The sequence below is a fragment of the Cottoperca gobio genome, chromosome 16, assembly GCF_900634415.1.
Source record: "Cottoperca gobio chromosome 16, fCotGob3.1, whole genome shotgun sequence".
In the NCBI taxonomy this organism is placed as follows: domain Eukaryota; kingdom Metazoa; phylum Chordata; class Actinopteri; order Perciformes; family Bovichtidae; genus Cottoperca; species Cottoperca gobio.
The window spans coordinates 19,064,836-19,087,497 of NC_041370.1; the positions used below are offsets into that span (position 1 = coordinate 19,064,836).

At 40.3% G+C, this 22,662-nt stretch overlaps 1 long non-coding RNA gene across 1 annotated transcript in view; it reads left to right on the forward strand.

Annotated features, from left to right (window-relative positions):
* LOC115021754 (uncharacterized) overlaps window positions 1-22,662 on the forward strand; it is a 33,180-nt gene that overhangs the window by 5,277 nt on the left and 5,241 nt on the right. The window contains exon 2 of the long non-coding RNA XR_003833754.1: window positions 17,054-17,126. This is a non-coding gene — a long non-coding RNA (uncharacterized LOC115021754). The remainder of the gene's footprint in view (window positions 1-17,053; window positions 17,127-22,662) is intronic.

Here is a 22,662-nt window from a genome sequence, read left to right on the forward strand (position 1 = left end):
GTCAAAATCACTGGATTGGATGTCGGGGGGGAAAACAATGTAATATCTGATACGATCCATTAGCCTAAACTCTCTGTCAACAACTGTCCTTGAGCTATAGGCTACATTGAGTGTTGCGTTGTATCCAGTATTTTATGAAGAAGTGGTTTTAAGCCACCCCTGACTATTGAGCAGTTCCTACTAAAGTGTTAAATATAAATGGACTGATTAGATAGGTCACAATCTGTCTTCAAAAACACAACTAAAGCAAAGTTTCCTTATATCTCCACGCTCTGTAACTGACACTAGTCTTAGCTTTATATAACTACAATTTAACACCTCATACATTTGATTACTGTGATGTATTCCGCGCTGTCATGTTTATACAGAGAGACAACCAGCTTGTCAAGAAGCTAAATAAACCTGCATCGTACGTGTCACACGCTGAAGCTGCTCTATTCATCAGACTTGTTTTAATCCATCTCCATATGATTCCTACCCATTCCACCATACATCCAAGTCTCAGCAGCCTTATATATAATGTATCTGAACAGAAAAGAAATGGAGGTGACAGAGTCAGTAGTTACTATGATCAAATATCATAGCTGGAGGCTAACTGGGCATCAGGGCCCACTGACAGTCACAATCCACAGGGAATGAAGGGAGAGAGAGAGAGCGCGAGAGAGAGGGTGTCTGTACTATAAGGTAAAGGATGGCTGTGTGTCGGTATAAATCACCATTGCGGAGACTAATCTCTCAGGGTCTCTGGCAGGATAAATACTTTGCTTATAGATCCAACACGCCTCAGTCTCCGCCACTCATTGGGCACGCTCAGTAGGCACAAGGCCTCCATGGGCACGGTGCTGGCTCTCCCCCTTAAATCATCCCTCATTCTCATCTTTTTTCACTCTCTCCTTTCAACACTGAGAGGCTGAGAGGCCGGCTGGGTGACTGGAAGAGGGACGAGAGAGATATCATTCTCATTTCTCTTTATTTCCTCACACTTCCCCTCACTGCAAGAAAAGAACCTCTCTCCCTCTCGATGAGTCTTTTAATCTCATATCTGATCTTAAAGTCTTATTTTTCTTGAAATGAGAAGGTAATTTGGACAGCAGTAATTCCTTTTGTTACTCATGCAGTTTCACCTGTCACAGGATTTTTGTTATAAACACGCCACAGTATCTTGAAACAGGGCAGAATATGCAGATTTCTCCACTACGAGTAAAACAAGAGAAATTCTCGTCTCTGTCTTGCCCAATGACAGATCATTTTCTCTACAAAAAAATAGACTTGTTGAAAGAGATACTTTTTGCAGTGTACCCATCATTCTGCTTTCCCCTTTTTTTCCTCCCTTAACTTTTCCAGCGTACAGGTGGCAACGCTGACATAAAATGATCCTCACTCCATTGTTTCTGCAGAGACAGGGAGCGTTTTCTCATTTCCAGCACAGTTCACTCTATTGTTCAAACCCTTACATTTGCAACCTTGCTCTCCATTATGTACATTTTGTATTTGCATGTCCCCTGCTTCACCCCTTTCATCTCTGTGATGGAAAGGTAAAGGCATCCTCCCCTCCACCGCCTCCCCTCCCCTCGTCTTCCTCTTCCTCCCCTCCCCTCTTCATCCCTCCCTTGTTCCCTCTCTCTGTAATCTGGCCCTGTCTGTAACAGTGGAGGTGCTGCCTGATTGAAACAAACGGCCGCTGATTGCTGATCAGCCAGCTGTAAAGCCTGGCAAGGATATGAGCTAATGAAAAAATGGACCTGATTCGAGAGGCACCGAGCGTCACTCACCCTGCTAGCCCTGCTGTCCCCTGCTGTTACCCTCTATCCCTCCATCCCTCCCTCGTCTTCTTCCTATCGCCCCCTCCCCCCACCCTGTATGCCTATCATTGTCAGCTATCCTTACTGGGAGAGAGAGAAACAAGGAGAGATGTTGAGGAATGGTTGGGTTGTTTAATAGAGGTAAAGGGGAATTAGCAGACATGCAAAAGTGTTGGGGTTGTTATCAAGGGTCTGCCTAAATATACATATGTTTGTGCAACTCTGTGTCCAACAAAATTATATTCCCATGGAACTAAACTGCATTCTGAATTACGTTTGGAAGGAAACACATTTTATTTGGATCACGGCTGCAGTTTTAAACACGTAGTTAATGAAACGAAACAAAAACGCACTTTAGAGAAAACATCATGGTTTGGTTTGAAATAAGTACATTTGCTACGTCATTTAAATGATGGATTAAAGTCTCCTGGGTCCGGTGTTTGCAGGACAAAATACATCTCAAAACATATTTGACAATGTAGTATTGCTGTCTGTGAATGTCATTTCTAGAAGACCAAGCTGTGTGGTCTTTTATTTCCATTTGTGACGGCTAGTATCCTCAAAAGGTGACACAATCTTGCAAAATGGCGACACTTTGGCCTGTCCTCATGTCAACAAAGGAATGATGTTTGTGGGTGTCACCAGATAGAGTGTCTGCATGTGTGTTTGCACATTAAAGAGTGAAAAACACATAATTCACCAATTGGCTGTCATACTAACGATATAAAGAAAGTGAAAAAAAAAAAAAAATACCGAACTGATTGCTCTTCAGTATCTCATATCTTTTTATATTCTTGCTTTAACATCCAACAAGTCGTGTCTTTGTAATATAAGTACAAAGGATGCTATAATAGCATACAAAGGGAAATTTGTGCACATAATGGACCACTTAAGCCACAATGAACATCTTGTGTTTATTTTTGCACATTTTGATAATTTTCCCTCACCATTTTGATGCATACAAAGGCACGAAGTAGCACACTCTGAACCCCCCATCTTGTAGGGTCAGCTCTAAAGTGGGCAATAATTGCCAGTGGCAACTCATTAGAATTGGTGATTTGGTGAAAGTAAAGTGGAAAAATAAGAGAAAACACACAAATAAATGCATGCACACACATAATGTGCAAGTGGATGCATATACACACACATAAGCAAACCCACGCACACATCTACAATGCCAAGACGATAAATTAAAATCTTCATGACCCTGAGTACACAAAATTAGCCACAGGGCCAACAGACCTGCATTAGAGCAGAGCATAGTAACAGAGAAGAATTCTAATTGGGGGTCATTATTTAAGCTGAGAGAGGGAAAAGGCTCAAGACTCTCATTTTCACTCGTCTTTCGCCTTCTTTTTTATTTGACAGGCGCAGTAAATTAAGAAAGTGGCGATATTTAATACCTTTTAACTTCCTCAAGACAGTTTTCTGATCAATTACTAGAGCAGGCTGTAATTGTTAGCCTGGATAATGATTCCACATGTGAGAGAGCAGCGCTAAGATGTAGCCCCGAGTGCAATTACCTTAAACCCCTCAAGTGTACTGGTGTCTGGAGAGGACATTATGGAAAAAGAGAGTTAGGAAGACAGGCAGAGAGAAGCTGCGGAGAGAGACAAAGTAGAAGATGATGTGAGTTCATCTGACAGTGAGGAGAAAACCCTGCTCATATAGCTGCTGAAAACACCAGCGGGCTACCGACTGATCACATCAAATAGGGGATTGGCTTTGCCAATAAGTTGATAAATTGTAGTAAAGACAAAATAGAGTTATTTTTTGAAGATAGAGAGTTGTTTGTTGTTCTTAAAAAAATATTTATGCCATTTGTTTGCTATTCCTAAAACAAAATGTATTTTCAGTTGTTGGGTTAAATCTCCGTATACTCTGTTTATCCAAGCGGTATCATCTGACGCTGAGCAGTGAAGCCTATGCGTAAGTGTCACAAACTGCAATTCCTCTTATGGCCACTGCATCGCTGGCTTCAAAAACGAGTCAATGTCCATAGACCCTCTATGTTAAAATGCCCGACATTAGAGCGGAAATAAACATGTTTACAGCCTGGTACAACAATAGTATCCATAGCATACTTAACTATCCATGAACACTGTACTGTAAAACTGTACGGGTGGTGATTTTTTACACGTCTCACCCGTTTTAATTATATAGGGTTTAAAATTGCATATTATTAGGGCCGTGGCCGCTTTAAGTGACAGGTGGATGCCGTCTCAGGTCACTACCTATTTTATACAGCCTATGGTCGCTAGCCGCGTGCTGTCTGCTCTGCTGCATCACTGGGCCTGCCTCAACTCCACCGACGATGCTCACTTGTGAATTAGTCGGGAGTTAGACAGTGTCACAATGGCGACGGCCTGAGCCACACACTTAAGGCTTCACAACGGCTCTTCCGAAACCTCTGGGTGACGTATAGTCTACAGTTTGATGCTAATAAGATAATGTCAACATGCTAACATGCTAAACTATGATGATAAATACTGTTAAACATTAGCTGCTAAACATGAACATGTTTGCATTGTCATTGTGAGCGTGTTAGAGTGCTAAAGTTAACATTTCTCTCAAAGCACCGCTGTGTAAGTGTACCTCCCCTCGCATCAGTATCTCTCAGCTCATGTTCCCGCAGGTTTCCTCGGACTGCTCTCATAGCTTTTTCCAGCAGCACCAGTTCTTTATGCTACCTGTCTTTTTTTATGACAATAAAAACAATAATTTAATACTTAAACACATCCTGAAGTTTTCCATGTCAGAGCTTTTCAGTAAAGAAGCAAATCAGGTAGTAACGATTGTTACAGATGTTTCTTTAGTCCATCTACACAGTAACACACAATGTTAGTATCAATAAAGTCTGAATCTAATCCACTGTTATACTGTTTTATACTTTAGTTGTAAAATGTTTGATGAAATTGAAAATGAAATGTAATATTCTTTTATTAAGATAAAGGACATAATATGTTTGCAATTTCATATTAACAAGGGCAGTGTCAGACGTTTTTAGTGAAAACGAGAATAATAAAAACAATTTAAGTTTATAGTGTCGTGACCCTTTGACCCACCTCTAAAAACAGAGCTATGCATTGGCACGTATCTAACGATACCATACATGATAAGGGGATATATATATATACATAGTATAAACCTTTTTAATGCAATCAGAACATTTGGATCTGCATTTATCACGGTCTCTGTAACATCCAACACCATAGCACTACTTTCAGAGGGCACATACACTGACAGGCACAAACAGTATCTTTGCAAATAAATAAAGTATTGACTGAGAAAATATGTAAACTAATAAGGAAAAATGAATAGTGTTTTTGAGAATCAATACAGTATCACAAAACATAATAGTGCGTTATCCAATATTATTTCAGTATTTTCTTATACCCATAGCTAGAATATCAATTATTCCATATTCAATTTTATTATTTTGTTTACAGTTCCTACAGAATCTGGCTGACATGTTGGCAGTGAACGAATGAAAGAGATGAAAAAGGTGATAACACTATGCAAACAAATAAAATGTGTAGAAGAAGAGACATCACTTCTCTGTATGTGTTGCCACATGCTGGCATGTTGGCACTTATAGCAATGTGTTAACATGCATATTTGTATAGGTTATGTTTGAATATGTACAACTTCTGGGTTATGTTGGAATAACATGTCTGCCATCCTTTTATTGAAAAACCTATGTGGGTGTCCCTTTCTTGGCTGGGAAAAATATATGTGGCCAAGCAATTTAAGATCAAATTACACCCTGTGAAATCTCCTGCTTGGCCTGACAGCCCCCCAAACACTAAATAAATCACCTTTTTACTGTGGAGGAAACTGCGTGGCTCAGCTGCACATGAGAGCACTCCCATTTTAAACAGCACATTTTTACACACGCACAACAGTGGCTTTCTATTTTACCACTGGTTGCTTTCCTTCACTATAGCTGACCAAAAAGGAATCGCACATTCCCATTAGCCAGAGTTTAAAACAAGCTTTAGAGCTGTGCACCCTGTCAATGGTGGAGTGTATTTCCTCACTGATCTGCATGTTTGGTTTCTTAGTCTTGGAATGCAACACAGTTTTGAATATTCATGATAAACAGCAACAGAGTAGTGCCAAATATCCCACTTGAGTGGAAGAACCATAAACTGAAATTCTCATACTGCTGGCACATTTAAAACTCAAAAGTAAAATTTAGCATTGACTCAAAATATTTTTTGAAACAATTTATTTGCATATGGCCGCAGATATATTTTCTATGTGCATAAAAAAGAGGACTAAAATGTTGAAGCTTGGTGGAGAATTAACTCACTTGATTCATCAGAACTATGACCGGCCTGTTTCTAATACACAACCTGTGAAATATGTATCCCACAATGGATGGGTTCTGAAATGTAGCAAAGTACAGGAGTCAAAGCATACATTTATCTAACTTCTTAAAGTACAAGAAAAGAGCTACTGCCTTACAGCTTTCACAAAGCCTTAATTTGTTACTTTCCACCCTTGAACTGCTCCACTGTTTTGCATAAAGTGCAAGATTTATCAGGGGAGGTGGAAAGAATGTGAACAAATAGTGAAATTTCAAACAAACAGAATGCTTGATTTCTTCAAATATTGAACAGTTGGTGGTGTTATCTGGCTCGGTGACCCAGCGCTCATAGCAGGCAGAGCGGAGTGGCATGGCTTGACCTCCTGTCTGCAGCGAGGCTGGCTGGAGGCTGAGGAGAGCCGAGAGAGAGAGGGAGAAGGGGAGAAGAGACAGGCAGAAAAGGACGAGGGCAAATAAAATACCAGACGCTTGCACAAGAAACACACAAAACTAAACTAGCATGAACCCGCTGCCACCCTCCCTTCCCCCTGACATCAAATATGCTAAGGCCATCTGTTTTTTTACACAAGTAAACAACAATGCACTGTCAATAGCAACAGGGCCGGGTGAGTACACATGTTTAATATTTAACAAAAAAAAATTACTGTAGTTGTAGAAGTTAAAGGTCTTACATTTAGTATTGTTGAGTGAGGTGAATGGTATAGCCTTTTCTCATGCCAGTGGTATTGCTAGTGCCAGCGTATTTCAGTTGTAATCCACATTTTTGAAGAACCACGTTCCCTCTTGTTCCCTCCAATGCATTTCTGGAGTTGATTGAGGAGGACAAACATGTTGTAGAAATATTTTTCAGTCTTTCACTTCCCCCACCATCTGGTGTCGTCAGAAAGTCTAAAAGCTTCTCTTTTTGCACTGGAAAAACAGCACCATCTTCCTGTTTGTGCTGTAAACAACCTCTCTGTGTGCTTTAAAGTAATGGGTTTGGCAGATACAGTAGGCGTCTATCTATGTTGTCACAAGTGCAAACTTTAGGGCTATCCTTTTTTTCTTTCGAAATCTCAAGTTCAACCTTACGCATTATGTGTTGGAATTATTGGAGCACAGCCCTTATAGCGCAATGCGTATTGGTAATGGCCGTTATACGACGTTTGGGTAAGGGTCCTGAGGATGAGTGTGTGATGAATACGTCAGACAATGTTGCACAGTTAACGTTTCTCCGCTTGTTTCTGGTGCCTATCCAGTTGCCCTCCACTAAGCGTACAGCTCTCCTGTCGGCCGTAGCGCGCGATCCAACTGGGCAGCATAGTGGTGTAAGACAACCCAACCATGTCCCCAACCTCCTGTCACAACAGGAAATACATCAAATCAAGGAAGTAAGAGGGGTCTGTAGTAGTAGCAGAAGAAGAATCAGATCACGGACAACATAAAAACATGAAAGACGCTTTTTCTTTGTTGTTTTTACTGTTGTAATGTACTGCCTACAACATAGAACATCATTTAGAGGAACTTAATGAGTGCTTAATAAAGTGAAGGTTAAACTCAAGCTGTGTAGATCGGCTATATTAATCAAAATATAAGCATATCTGTTTTGTGAGGCAGGCGACAAAAAACGTTGCTAAAAATAGTGATACGCTAAATGGGGGCGATTTACTAAGGCAAATGTTACTACTTTAAACGTCACATATCACACGATTCACAACCTGCCATTGGTTTCACGTTATTCTGTTGATCCACAGTTCCTGGCAGTAACGTGCAAAGAAGCATAGCAATGCGCCAACGAGACTGCTAGCTTGTAACCATGAATGTACCAAATGCCTGCACAATAAACATATTATTTTATGTTCTTCATTGTTATTAAAACATTTTCATAATGAATTCTTTGTTTGGTAAAATTTCACGTCAAGTGAATGATTTTCTAACAGTTTCAAAAATAAATGATAACACTTGAATTGAGGTCACATGTTATGTAGTCCAGAATAATAGAAACTTAGAGGCATTGATAGGTTTTTAGTCATAATTACCAGCCTTCAGAAAAATCTGTTACCTTTGCAAGTCTCATAAAACATTGATTCAATGATTCGTTTTTACAACATTTTAACATTGTGCTCATTATCTTATAACCTGGCTTTGGCATTACTCTCGTAATGTCCTTCTAATACCTTATGAGCACCAGTTTAAGTGGTCAAATACACAAAAAATAGTATCCGACAACAATTCACAGCTTAAGTCACGTGGTGGAACGAGTCAGTGAAGTGATGCTTTACATTCAGCAGAGTTGAAGTCCCTTGACTCTCCTGCCTTTTATAATAGAAACAGACGAGGATGATTTACCTTCACAGCTACTGAGATGATCCACGCAGCAGATGTTTTACACTTTCTGACCATTTATTTGTGGAGCAGGAGAGGGAGGGGGGACTTGGAAGGGGTATAATTAGGATTTATGGAGTGAATCTGCAGAGTTGCAAAGGCGACTGATGATCCCTCCCGTAAGAAGTGTCTTTGTCTGCTAGGTGAGGGATAACGGACGGCGCCATGTTGACAAGGGCAAGGACAAGAAGCTGGATGTTTTAGCGTTGCTCACCGGGTCCCTCATCCGCTTAGCACAGATGAACACACAGATATGGGCCTATGCACTGCATGCCAAACACACACACACACACACACACACACACACACACACACACACACACACACACACACACACACACAAATCATAAACGCGTCCATCTATTTAAGACACGGAGGCCCTGTTGGGTGAATGCACAAATTCTACACACATGCATGCACAATGACACATGTGCACATATAGAGCATACACCTTCATGTATTCCAAACGAGCAGCGTTAAATATGCGTTCAAGGGTAAATACACACAGACATACATATGGAGGCACACTAGCAGAGTAACATGTATGATGTGCATATGTCTCTTTGCAATAGGGATATCACGATATCAAAAATTCAGTAGCCAAAAGAATACCAGTAAAATTCTACGATTCTCGTTACCCAACTCGATACCACGGTAGTACACAAAAACAACAACAATAAATCCCATGTTCTTCAACATAGTAACATTTTTATTTCTGTTTGCTTTCTGGTTTTTAGTAGGAAGTTAAACATCATAATTCCTTCTTTAATATCTGTTTTATATTGCTGTGAAAACATCTCATCTTCTTCAAACTACTCTAGGTTAAATTAGGTTTCTCACCAAAAAATACATTTTACAAGATACAATCATAATGTTACAATTTACATTCGCCCAATACTCATTTTTACTGAATAAAGCTCAAATGCATAATGTAAGTAAATGGAACTTTGCTCCGGTAATGTTAGCTGTTAGCTACGTTATTGAGCTAAGCAGGACTGTGCTGGCCACCGACTAACATTAACTAGCTCTCCTCCTGCAGATTTCAACACAGATTGGTTGTTAACTATGTAGCATCATCAGGAAAACAATTGTCCAAAGGTCTCTGTTCATTTCTATCATCCCTAACAATGGGACACCTTAAGATCGGACCTGATCGGACATATTGAGATCCCTATTGTGCACAGGCCTGTGCATATCCAAGAATAAATGTGTGCCCCTCACACACCCTAACTACGGTATATTGTCTGGAGTCCTCTGGCCCAGCCTGTCTCTCTTGAGGTTACGACAGCACTTGATCACCCACATTCCAGCTCAAACAACATTTGACTTGAGACGAAGTCCCTCTTATGTAAATGTATTACTTTAATTTAGTTTTTTTTATTTCATGGCCAAGTTTCGTGGCATCACATGAGCGCGGCTCCAAAGTACCTCTGCTAAATCGCCTTATGGGGAGTCAACCCGATGACTCACATTTGTATTTCTGTTTCTCTCTCTGAGCCTCTGGCCTATAGCCTGAAGCTTGCCAGCGGTCATTAAATTGGTTATTTACAGTAAACAGCGCTATAATCCTGTCACAACCTCTCCCTCGTCCTTCCACAAAGCCCTAGCCAATGTTTGGTGGCGAGATGAGCGAGTGTTAAATGGGTATTGAAGTGACGTTATCTGGATTTCTTTCTCTCTCTTTTTTCCCTCCGATGGATGTGGAGCAGGGTTTGTTTGTCTAAATGTTAGCACTTTGGAAGAGGTCCACAGCTGTGGGCGCCTAGATCACATTGGAGGTTTCACTGCACACACACACACACACACACACTGCTCACTCACACTCTGACAGGCAGCCATGTTGGGCTGGCAGCTCAACAACACAAAGCTTTTATCTGTCAGTGGTCAAGCCTGACTGAACCCCCGCTACATTATGGGCAGTCACACACACACACACACACACACACACACACACACACACACACACACACACACTGACACTCTCTCCAAAACACACACACACACACACTTTGAAAAAGTGCCATTTCTATTTTTTTCCCTTTAAAACCTGGCTCAAATCTGCTCTTTTCCGGAAATTAGCCATCTGTGCTGCCCGTGAGTGACAGAATGTTCATATCAATCCTTCCAGGAGATGATGAGCACCCCGTCTGCACAGACAACACCCACACACACCCACAACGACATACACACATACACACATGGCCACATTTCCAGGAGCAAATCATTTGTGAATTTGTTTCTACTATAGATAATGGCATGAAGTGAACCTTCCCTTTGAAACAGATTAATTTGGTACTGATTCCCATGGCCACTCAGACAAATTCAGAACATTCACACACAATATGACCACATGCCACACAAGACAGAGAGTATGTGGAAGAGAAACACACAAACACACAAACACAAACACTCTTCCAAGATTCCTGTAGGACAAAGATGGCTGGTGGTTAATGAATCTTAGTTAACACCATTAGATTGAAAGATGAGCGCTGTCCGAATGTGCCTTCCTGTGTATGTGTTTTTTTTCTCCCCGTCTCTCTTTCTCTATTTTTTACGGTTGAATTTCGACGAATGGCTTTCATCAGCAAAGCGCATCTCATTAGCAGCGATGATGCGCCGTATGTTGATCATCATCATCTGTGAGTGGACTGATGAGCGATGAATGTCAGCCGTAATGGAGGCGACAACGCTGCGTCCCGTAAACCCACCGCGACGCACTTGGGCTAATTACTCCATATAGCGCCGTTACCGGCAGCAAAACGGCTGCAGCGGCACCAGTAGGAGCAGAAGTGGAAATGACAATCATAATGAACCATATCAGGTGCATCAGTTCACTAAATGCAAGCTGCGTCTGTTATAAAAAAAGAAATCACCAAGCCTGAATTTCTGACAACAAAGTGGAGAAATGGTATCATTCATGACATGATATTATTATTTGGTTAATGGGATCATTGTAAATCACAAAGAGGGAAAACTGAACCTAAATAGTCCCCATTTGTAATGGTGGCATCATGTTCGTAAGTATAAACCATTTTATGTTACTTTATACCTCTGTTTCAAATAGTATCCGAGGTATTTATTGTACTGTATACTTCATTTATTTGACCGCTACAGCTACTGCTTACTTTGCTAAAGAGTACTTTAGACTTTGCATACAACACATGATCAAAATGTGACACATTGCTGAAAATAGTCTTCCAAAAGTAGTCCGTGTAGTATAACTAAGCTCTTGCTCACAGTGGCCAGATGGGGCCACAGGAAATCTTGGGGCGGCACACCAAAACCAAAAGCCATAACTGAATGTCAGGAGTTCTATTATTGTGTTGTAGCTGAAAACTATGTCAATATGAGAGTCAACGAATCGCATACGGATTTACTTTGGTTCCCTATTTTACAGTTTATTGTTACTAATTATCTGATGACAAGTCCCCCCCCTGGCCACCCCTTGGCAGCGCTTTGGTCAGCTCAACCAATGCTGCTTCCACTAATACTAATACTAATTAATACATCAGTAACAATCAGTAACATCAGTAACAATATAGCAATCACTGCGGCCATTTGTCTGTAGAAGAAATAGTTTTACTTTTGATACTTTAAGCACACACTTAAGTACAATTTGTATTGGAATATTACTGATAGATACACTTTTACTTGTGTAACATATCTAAATACTTATTTTACCACTGCTTATTTGTGCCACGGTAAGTGACACCTTGTCCAACAAAGTAAGGCCTTCATGGACAATGCAATGCAAAACCTCTTAGAAGCTGTTTTCAACATGTTTTTTATAAATATATTTACACCTTGATGTCACAAAAGGACCAGGAATCATATATAGGTGATCCAACCCACCACTTATAGAGGATTATATTATTGGTCTTAGCTGGGCTGATTGACGCCCACTGCCTGTACAGTACAGTATATTTGGTAGAAGCAGCCTGATCGTGATGCCACCGTGTACCGGCTCTTGCACATCACAGGTGCCTCTTTTCACAGGTGACAGAAGGATGCCGAGATGGCAATGTTTTTTTTTCCCTTCGTTTGAGGGCGTTTGTTTGTGATATCGCACCTCATGCTAACTTGCAAATTATTGAGAGCCAGGGTAACAATAGCAGACGACTCTTTTGTCCTCTCACCGCTCTGGTTGCGGCTGCTGATGCTGTGATTCTCCTGAAATCTACTTTGGCTGCGACACAAATGAGCCAGTGAGAGAAAACACTGTCTGGAAAACACCCTCAAGGCTCCAGTCCTTGAACCAGTGGTCAGTCTGGAAGCTGTGGGAGGTTTTGGCCAAAACAACTGTTATTGTTCAAGTGGAAGTTCGAATTCCATGTCTGCTTTTATGTGCATGTTATGATAGAAATGCTGCTTTTGGTTACTTGTAGAAATTAGGAATTTCTTAAATTGCAAAGTAGCGAACACAGGAAGAAAATATGTCTTTTTGATTGTCTGTCATCTACAAACTGATAGCTTTTCTGGAATTGAATACATCCAAATGTTTCTTTGGATATTTAAATATAAAAGTACTGAATCAATCAAAGCAAACTATCTTATTTTGCTTATCCCAAAGTCTCCCGTTTCTTTCTGTAGCTTTCACATGTGTATTCACAAAAGTCAGCTGGCCTCTCCACTGTTGTTTTGACTAATCTGAAGTCTCCAACTTCTGTGAGCGAGAGAGAGAGAGAGAGAGAGAGAGAGAGAGTTGGAAAGAAAGAAAGAAAGAAAGAGTGTGTACGTTCGCTCCAGTTTGGAGAGATTTATGAGTGGACCAAACCAAAGAGTGTAAGAGTGTATACTCAGAGAGAGTTTGGGAGGAGAGATTTACGATTCGCCGTGTGGGTCATAATTCAAAGTTCACGCTCACATATATCACATTTTGAATCACATAGATTATGAGAGAGAACAGATTTATCATACACACAGGTAGCACATGTGCAGGCTCCAAAAAGCAGAGAAAAGCAAAAACAACACACACTTTCAAACTCGTACACCAGATGGTTTTTCACTTTCAGGGAATGTGATCCTCACATACAGTAAACCTGGTAATATGATGACTTTGAATTAGTGTTGGTGATTGCCTTAATCCATAATATGCAGGGGCTATCAGTCTTTTCCCTGCATACAAGTAAAAGTGCAGATTATTTATCATCAAAGCATCTTTTCATTACCTGGTAATTTTGGATAATGTCATAATATGCTATAAATAACTGTTTGTGACATACAGCTTTTGATTGCAGAAACATCCATTTGGGTAGCACCTTTTAATCATGTGTTGGAAAAAAAAAAATGGAGGCCGACATCCATGCCTCATCCAGACCAGTGGAAGCTCTTTTACAAGTCTATCTTGATGTAAACTTTACTTTTCTATTTCCTATGATTTACTGTTTGGAGTGTGTTAAATGTTTCATGCGCCACACAGGCCACTCTGCTGAAACCCATTCAGCTCTGAACACACAAGCCCATCTATTTCTGTTCCTGTTTGTTAAATATTAACCACACATTCCCGCTGTCTCATCCACTGTGTTTAGGTGTATGTGTGTGTTTGGGAGATAAAGAGAGCTTACGTGTGTGAACCTTTCTGTGTGTGTGTGTCCGTGTGTGCATGCATCAAGAGTTTGTGAATGTGTGTTGTCGGAGTGTATTGGTCAGTGGGAACTTGTTCACACCAATACCATCCTGTACAAATGTCTATCAAGTACTGTGGTCAACCAATTCTACTAATTTCTAATTCAGTTTACTCTGCTAGAATTCCATTAAACATGGAAGACCATGAAATCTAATGTACACAGGAGAAGTCAGGAAATGTGATAAATCCACTTTTATATCTGACTGTTTTCTGCTCCGTGTCTTTAATCAAACTTTCCTCGCCTCCTAAATTCCCTCATCCTATAAACCCCGCCTCCAGTTTTTACCGCACACTTTATGATATACATTTGGAGTCTTAAGTACAAGCTGTAAGAATTCTGATTACATATTGTTTAGAAACTTTGTAAAGCTCCTCCAGAGCCACTGAAGACATTATTCTGGTTAGTTGTTCTAGTCATGACTAACCTAACGATGTCTAAAATGAGTTAAGGGAAATACAAAGACTTCAATACGAAATAAAATATGAAGAACTGATAATAAAGGAACATTCTCACACCAGTGAAAACAAGGCAGAGTATGGTAGAGTACTTCGTCCCACAAATCAAAAAGCATTATATTAAACGTCTTGTTTCTCTGATTATATGTTGTAGTGCATATTTCAATCCGAAAGACATTCACTCAGCTAAAGCCTTGATTATAAGATCTGAGGCCATACGCACAGTACCTTACCTCTCAAGTTGTTCTATTCATACTTAAGTTCTGTTTTGTGTGTCTCACTCAGGTGGAAGAAAACAGCGAGAATCCCCATTTTGATGATGCAACGTTACTTTTAGTCTGAACCCTCTCACTGGCCCGCGCGAGAACAATTAATGAGAGTGTTTTGTTTTCTGGAGGCTCAGTTCTTGTAAAAGTCAGTGTGATGAAGCTCTTGTTTTTTTTTTTTTTATCTTGACCTTGTTGAAGCCTCCATCACCCTTCCAAATTAATATTCAAAAGCCCTTAATTAAAAACCCGCCACCCCGTCATCCTCTGGAGCAGGATAAACAAATCTGGGGCTGTGTTTGTTCCCTTCTGGCCCATCCTATACTCTATTTTAATGATTTCACTTCAACCTCCGAAAAAAGAAAAAAAATGCAAGATGGCACGATGCAGCAGAATGTGACATAAAAAGATGAAGACAAGACATAGCTGGGGGTGAGTGAGGAGAGAAGTGGCGGTGGCAACGGGGGGGTGTACTGTATTTCAGAGTCGTGGTTAATTACAAAAAGCATTAATGTTTTATTAACCCCTTATCAGTAATTAATCACGGGTCTTTGATGTAAAGTTCAGCTTACAAAAGCACTAGGAAAAAAAAATCTCTCATCCATATTAGCCCATTAAGCCAGCTGGTGTGGACCAGTCTTGCTAACTGCAGAGTGCAGGACAGCCTCCGCAGGCATTAAAGCATTTGTTTTGACAGCGCTGTTTGTTTTCTACTCCCAGAAGCCATTGCACTGCACCTCCAACTCCCACTAGTCTCTCACCAAAGGAGCCGGTTTGCATTTCAAATATGATGGAGCTATTGCATATTGTGCACAAAATTCTACCTTTCCCCCAATGTTTATCTGGATTCCTGCATTGTATGGAACATGTTATATTGGACCGGCGGACACAATTAGATTTGCTTTAATACATAAATGATGTACTCTCTTTTTTAACACAATGACTCTCTATGTCTATGTTATCTAAACTACAAGACTTTTATTGAATCCCAGAGGAACATTGTCTGAACCAGTTAAGTGGTTGGGCAGTGAAATGACACTAACATGTCAGGAAAGGCACGTTTTGAAGAGAAACATGTAAAGACGAGGGGCCATTAAGGCACTCGGAGACTTTAAAGGTGCATTACAAGCTAACGTATAATAACCCGATGAGCACAATGTGTGAAAATGTAGAGGTAAAATATTAGGGGGGTCAAACTGGATATGATTAATATTCTGTATTTTAAGAAAAGTTTATCAATTGAAGTAGATTCTTGTGCATAAAATGCAAATATTACAATATTTAGACTAGTTATATAAGAAGTTGGGAATTGGAGATTCAAGTGATATATTATGAGACCTAAAAGGTACGTTATACATATATCATATACAAAATACAATGTGGGGTACATGTAGAGGTTAAATATTTCAGGGGGGGGGGGACATTTTAAAGATAAACTGGATACAATTAAAACTGGATATGATTAATATTTTGCATTTTAAGAAAAAGGTTTATTAATTATAGTATCCTATTGTGCATCACACTACACTTAAAGACATTAATTTCTAAAAGGCTCTGATGACTTCAACAGGAAAATCATATTCCAGATGCATATATATATAATTACTTGACATTATTTTGTGCTTTTCCATCCATAGTCAGGAGATTGATATGCATATGAAACTGGATCTGATTAATATTTTGTGTTTTTTAAGTAAAGCATATCTATTCAAATTCTTATTTGCTTAAATCCTGGCTCTAATCCGTTTCACTTGAAATTGTATTCTGCATTCTACCGATCTATTGACACAAACATTATCGTTAAGTATTTTGATTATTAATTAATTGTTAAAGTAATTTTTTCATGCAAAATGCTGTTTTCAGCGCTTCAAATATGAGGCCCCTTAACATGAATATCTTTGGGTTTTGAAATTACAAAACAAGTCATTTAAAGAAACCTTGGACTTTGAGAAACTGGGATTTCTTTCTTTGAACTATTTTTTGACAAAATAATGTGCAGATTCATCGATAATGACAATAATCGTTAGTTGCAGCACTAACCCAATATGAGTACTTTAATTGTATTTATTTTTTTAATGTCTCACATCTTATTTAAACTGGTTTATGAGCTGTCTTGAGTAGGGAAATGGATTGTTGACACCCACTGAGAGGAAGATGACTGTAGCCTTTCACCTAAAACCCCAGCCAGCCCTTCTGTCTCTCTCAGGGTGCTGTCTGGGGTGATCCAGAGGTCGGGGGTGAAAGAGAGGCCAGCTGGACTATGAGAGGGTGATCATGAGGTCAGTAGAGCCTATAAACACTGGTGTGTGTGTGTGTGTGTGTGTGTGTGTGTGTGTGTGTGTGTGTGTGTGTGTGTGTGTGTGTGTGTGTGTGTGTGTGTGTGTGTGTGTGTGTGTGTGTGTGTGTGTGATATTTGGGGTGATAGTCAGGTCAGGTTGCCTATGTACACTGAATCTGGGCAGTTCTGCTGGGGTCAAGGAATGGTCACTTTCAGGAACGTCTTTGCTGGGAGTGTTTCAGTGTGTCATCCTTTAGTGTAAACATGTGCTCAGACAAACACAGAAAACACACTCTTCCCCCGTGTGAATCAGTTAGCAGCTGATAGATTGACAACCGCATTATTAGCACATCCAGACTGAAGTAAATGTCATCTCCTCTGTAGTTTTTCTCACCCCATCCACACACAGAAACCCAAACACACACACACACACACACACGAGTTTCCTCCACATCCAGGCCTGTTCTCTGCTCTACAAAAGTAGAGACAAGACACTTGAGGCCATGTTACCATTGTTGATGCTTTTGTTGTTATTGTTCCTGCCCGTGTTGATTAAATTAGGAAATCCTTTAAGTCGGCAGAAAAGACGGGAGCGTTGTTTTATTATTAAAGAGGGAAGAGACACCCTGGCAAACATTGCGCCGGTTAATGAGAAGTACAGCAGAGTGCTTCAGGACTTGGAGATTTCAATAACATGGCAGAGCACCGCTCCCCCCATTTCACCCCCCCTGTGAGGAGGATAATACAACAGCCCCCCTCCGTCTGGTTGCTCCTTCCTTGTTTTCCTTGCTGGCAGAGCAGACTGTAGGTGCTGTCTGAGAGACAAATGTAGTTCAACAGCCTTTAGGTTTTCTTGTTGTTTTCTCCCTCTTAAAAAACAAAAGAAACAGGTTTCAGAAGATCAGGGCTTGAACAATACGAGTTTTGGATATTATTTCATTTTTTTAGGAGCATTGTATTTGACAAATCCCATTAGTAATCTCATTAACATAAGTATTTGTTGCAACCCCCAGAATTTCACCTTTTTTTCACCTTTTGACATTCAAATTGTCCTTATCATAGATAATGGTAAACCATAACCACACATCTTTAAGAAAAGCTAATGTCATATCCATTCTGCAAAATGATTTCAAGAAAACTCTCTCTTTTAACTTGACCTCTGTGAACATTTCCAAAAGGCTGTTGCTGAAATAAAACTTCAAAATGTTTTCTGGACGTAATTTATTCTTGCCATTTCACCCATAAACTAGAGCTTACAACAGATCACTACATTCCACAAACAATACATTTTCACCTGGAATTTGAACTTTTTTAGAACTGACTTGTGTGTCAGTTTTAAACCATCTCTTGAGTACTTACTTCAGCTTTTTAGCGCCTGCATTTCGAGCTTACCAAAAAAAAAAGGATTTCTGTCAGTTTCATCTGCAATCGCATAACGACCACAATACCAGTGCCAGGAAGGCATCCACGATGAAATGTTCAAGAAATCCGTTCATCTCTTTTTTTTTTTTTGCTTTCCACCGTCACAGATTGTAGCGTAGGTGGGTGCAGTTGTCAGGGCAAGGTCACGTCTACTGCATGTATTAAGGTATTTAGTGCATGTGTAGATGTATGGAAGTGTTTATACTTTTGTTAGTCAGAGTGGGTATGTGCGCATATTTGCCAGAGTGTGTGAGACTGCATCTGTTGTTTTGAGGGTCGTGTCAGACTGTTGATTCACCAGACATACTGCAACTGCATTCCCTCCTACACGACTGCTGTTTTCCCACTGCTGTGTGTGTGTGTGTGTGTGTGTGTGTGTGTGTGTGTGTGTGTGTGTGTGTGTGTGTGTGTGTCTGTGTATGTGAAAGACAGCACATAATGTTTACATGCACACACTCTGAGTCTTTGACCAGGCAGGGCAGTAAACAGACAGCAATCATAAAAACATGCTGTTGATCCCTCATTGTGTTTAATCAGTGGAAGCCAGCAAAGGAAACTGAACATAAATCATTATGGCTGTCTGTCAAAGGTGGGATTACATTACCTTCATTTAAACTCCCTTTTACTATTGCAACTTGTAGTTCTACTGAATGTTGACTGATTACTGAAAACATGATGTTATAGCTTTAGAAGAATATAGATTTACTCACTCTGAGTACTGTGACATGTTGAAGATTACATTTATAAACTTGAAACTTGGAACATTATTTTCTGTTCTCTTATTGCCAGGTTTGTCTGACACTGCATCTGAACTGCGTTAACGATCACAGTTTCGTTGATAATACAGTTAATTGCACTAAAACTAGCCAGGTGAAGATAAACAGTTTGTTCAGATAAACAGAGCTGGCTCTTTTCAATAAGTAAGGAATTGTGTTTTAGTTTAGCGTAAAGGGGTTAAACACCACTCATGTATGGTGAATATTAAGTATGGGCTGATATGATATCAAGATTATCCTGGACAAAATAATTGAGATTCACAATATTATCCCAATAAACATTGACTTATGCTTAAAACTCTTAAAATGGCTCTAAAACATACTGCAATGACTTCATCTTACATTTTGTTACAGATAGTAAACATCATTTTAAGTGACCAAACGGACCAAGTACGGATAATTAGCTGGTTAAATGCAGAGTCTACATTTCACTGTGTGCGCAGTGCTGTGTACATGTGTGTTCGATTAAACACAGGTTAGTTTATCTTAGCACAAAGCCTGGAAACAGCTGGTCCTGTAAAACTACACCTCTCTCTGCACTTCAGTGTTTGTATGGATTAAACCAACAATATATGACATGTTAACTCGTGACGTTTTTAGGTGCTGGTAGGTGGATTGTGTTACTTTGGACAGAGCCAGGCTAGCTGTTTCCCCCTGATTTCAGTCTTTCTGCTAAGCTAAGCTAACCAGCTGCTGGCTCCTGCCACATATTGAACAGGCAGATATGAAAGTGGTAGCAATCTTCTCAGCTATCTCTTGGCGGACGAGAAAGTGAATAAGCATTTTTCTCAAATGTCAGACTATTCCTGCTACCTGGACATTAACTAGATGTGGCTGAAGGAGCTAGGACTGATTAAAGGAGCACAATCTAACAGTTGAAGAAGTATTATTACTGAAACACTAAAATACTTGAGATCAAAGGGGCTAATTTCGCCCTTTTACTTTCTCTTAACACCCTGCTTCTTCATTCCCCAGCAAGGTTATCAGTGAGACACAGTGCTAAAGTTCAGACAAGAGTCCTCTCTGTGACCCCTGAACCTCCCATGACCCAGTGTCCTCGGATTCATCAGGGTCGTGTTAGTACTGAGTTTGCAGGGGTCATCTGCTGTTCAAAGACACACTCCATCAGCCATTTCAACCCTCCGATTATTAAAGGGCTGTCCCGCAAGTATGGTATAAACTATAGTATAAAAACCAAGGAAAACACATGTTGCCGCAATTGTCTCCATGCCAGCATGTATACCCCTCTGCAAAGAAATGAAATGTGAAGTGTTGACTTCTCATGATGAATTATCCCTTTCTGCACCACTGCTTTGGAGTTTGTGTGTTTTGCTTATGCGTTCAGCGAGCATTATAATATGTCATTTACATAAAATAGATAAATGTCAGGCACACTGACAGTGATAGAAGATATTTGGCAGTTCCCTGGTGTTTCAGGTTGACAAATCTACAGAGGCCGCCCCTTGACCTTTTGACCGAGCCGGGCCTTATGGGTAATAATGATACTGATGGCCTGACAGCCAACTTACCCAGTGGCCATCTGGAGCGGCTGTCATGGTGGCTGATTGAGAAGGAGACCCACCACCGGCCATACATTGATTTTTTTTTTTTTACTGGGATCCAACACTCTTTCCGAGGCTCCCTCTATCAGATCCTTTAGCATCGTCCTCCTCACCCTGAACTTTGACCTGCGAGAGAGAGAGAGTGGAGCTGGAGGTCACTGTCAATGCCTCATCTCCACCACCAGCATGTATTGCCTTTTCCTAACAGACATACACACTCAGACACACACTTACATTCTATTCAAACACACATATTTATAACAAGACTTACGAGTGTAGATGAGCTTCTAACTGCGATATTTAACGTTCATCTTTAAACATGATAACAACAAGCTGCTTTGTAATATTATTAGTTATTGATAAAGAAGCACCAACGTGAACAGTAAGAATGTTCTGTGTTCACTTGTGAATGTACTTTTACTCAACTACTGCTCTACTACTTCAGAAGGAAATATTGTGCTGTTACAGATTTTACATACGCGGATCAGATTTAATATGAGTTTAAGCATAAAGTGCTGCATAGTTATAGATTAAGCTACTAAGTTAAAATGAGCTCCACCATGACCAAATACAACAGTAATATGGTGCCTTTATTATTTATTAATGATCCAATATGAAAATATATATTACTAGAAGGGCAACTGGTGAGCGCAGACCAAGGCCGTTTCCATGAGTGAAAAATAATGCGTGTATACAACCCGAGCTTCTTGCAGACAGAACTAGCGCGAGAAAATTCACTTTACATTCACAGCCCTATATACAACCAGACAATAGCACCAGTCTGACCAATTCAATTCAATGAGCTTACCCTGTTGTCTGTTATGTAAGCAGAATGATAGTGATCTGCTGCTTTGACTGAATGTTGAATGTGTCGAGGAGCGGAGCAGGTTGCAACCATGTCCAGCTTTCCCCTACAATACCCAAACCCCCATCACACCTCCTTAAAAAACCCCACACCCCTTCAACAGACACCTACACATACCACCGCTGCCGTATAGTGATCCGCATAATCCGACAGGCTCTGGGAGTGACTGATAGCTATTGTTGTGTTGGAAAGCTTTTGTCACCTGACAAAGAGCTCTGGCTTTGGCCCTCATCCCTCTGCATCATCCTCTTCCTCATCCTCTCTCTCACGGGGATATGGAGGGGCCTCAGCGCCCCATCATGATGAGTGATGGAGTCTCAGGGATGGGTGAGGAGGAAGAGGATGGGGTGATGGCACATTCAAAAAGACTGTCTTCATAACAAGGAAACATACAAGGCTGTGTGTGGCATTACAAATGAGAAAATACTTTAAATACAGTTTGTTGATTTTCTAAAGAAGGAGAGACAAAGCCATCAAAGTGCATTGAGAATTACCAGCTGTCTTGATTAACACATAGAAGGTATTGACATCATAGAGGAGCTTTCTGCTGCTCTGACACTTTTATTTTTGCTCATTTAGCTTGTTTATTGTCATGATAATGACCACGGTGTTAGTGTCATCAGGAGAAATCTAGCATTTTGGCCTGGTTCCACTGCTAATGTATGCAAGAGCTACTTTCCTGCTCCCATCATTGTCAGCGAGCTGCTCGCCACCAAAATGGCTCCTAATTGAGCGAACTGGAAACAGTAAGCCAAGAGTTGAGCTGCTAATATAGGAGATTCAGTATACATGCTGCAGAGTTTTAAACCGTGAAATATGCTCCTCAATATGTTACTGTGATCACCAAATCATTGCACGTGATAAATGTTTTGTTTTTTTCCGACGGTGAGGATTTCAATGCACTGTAATGAG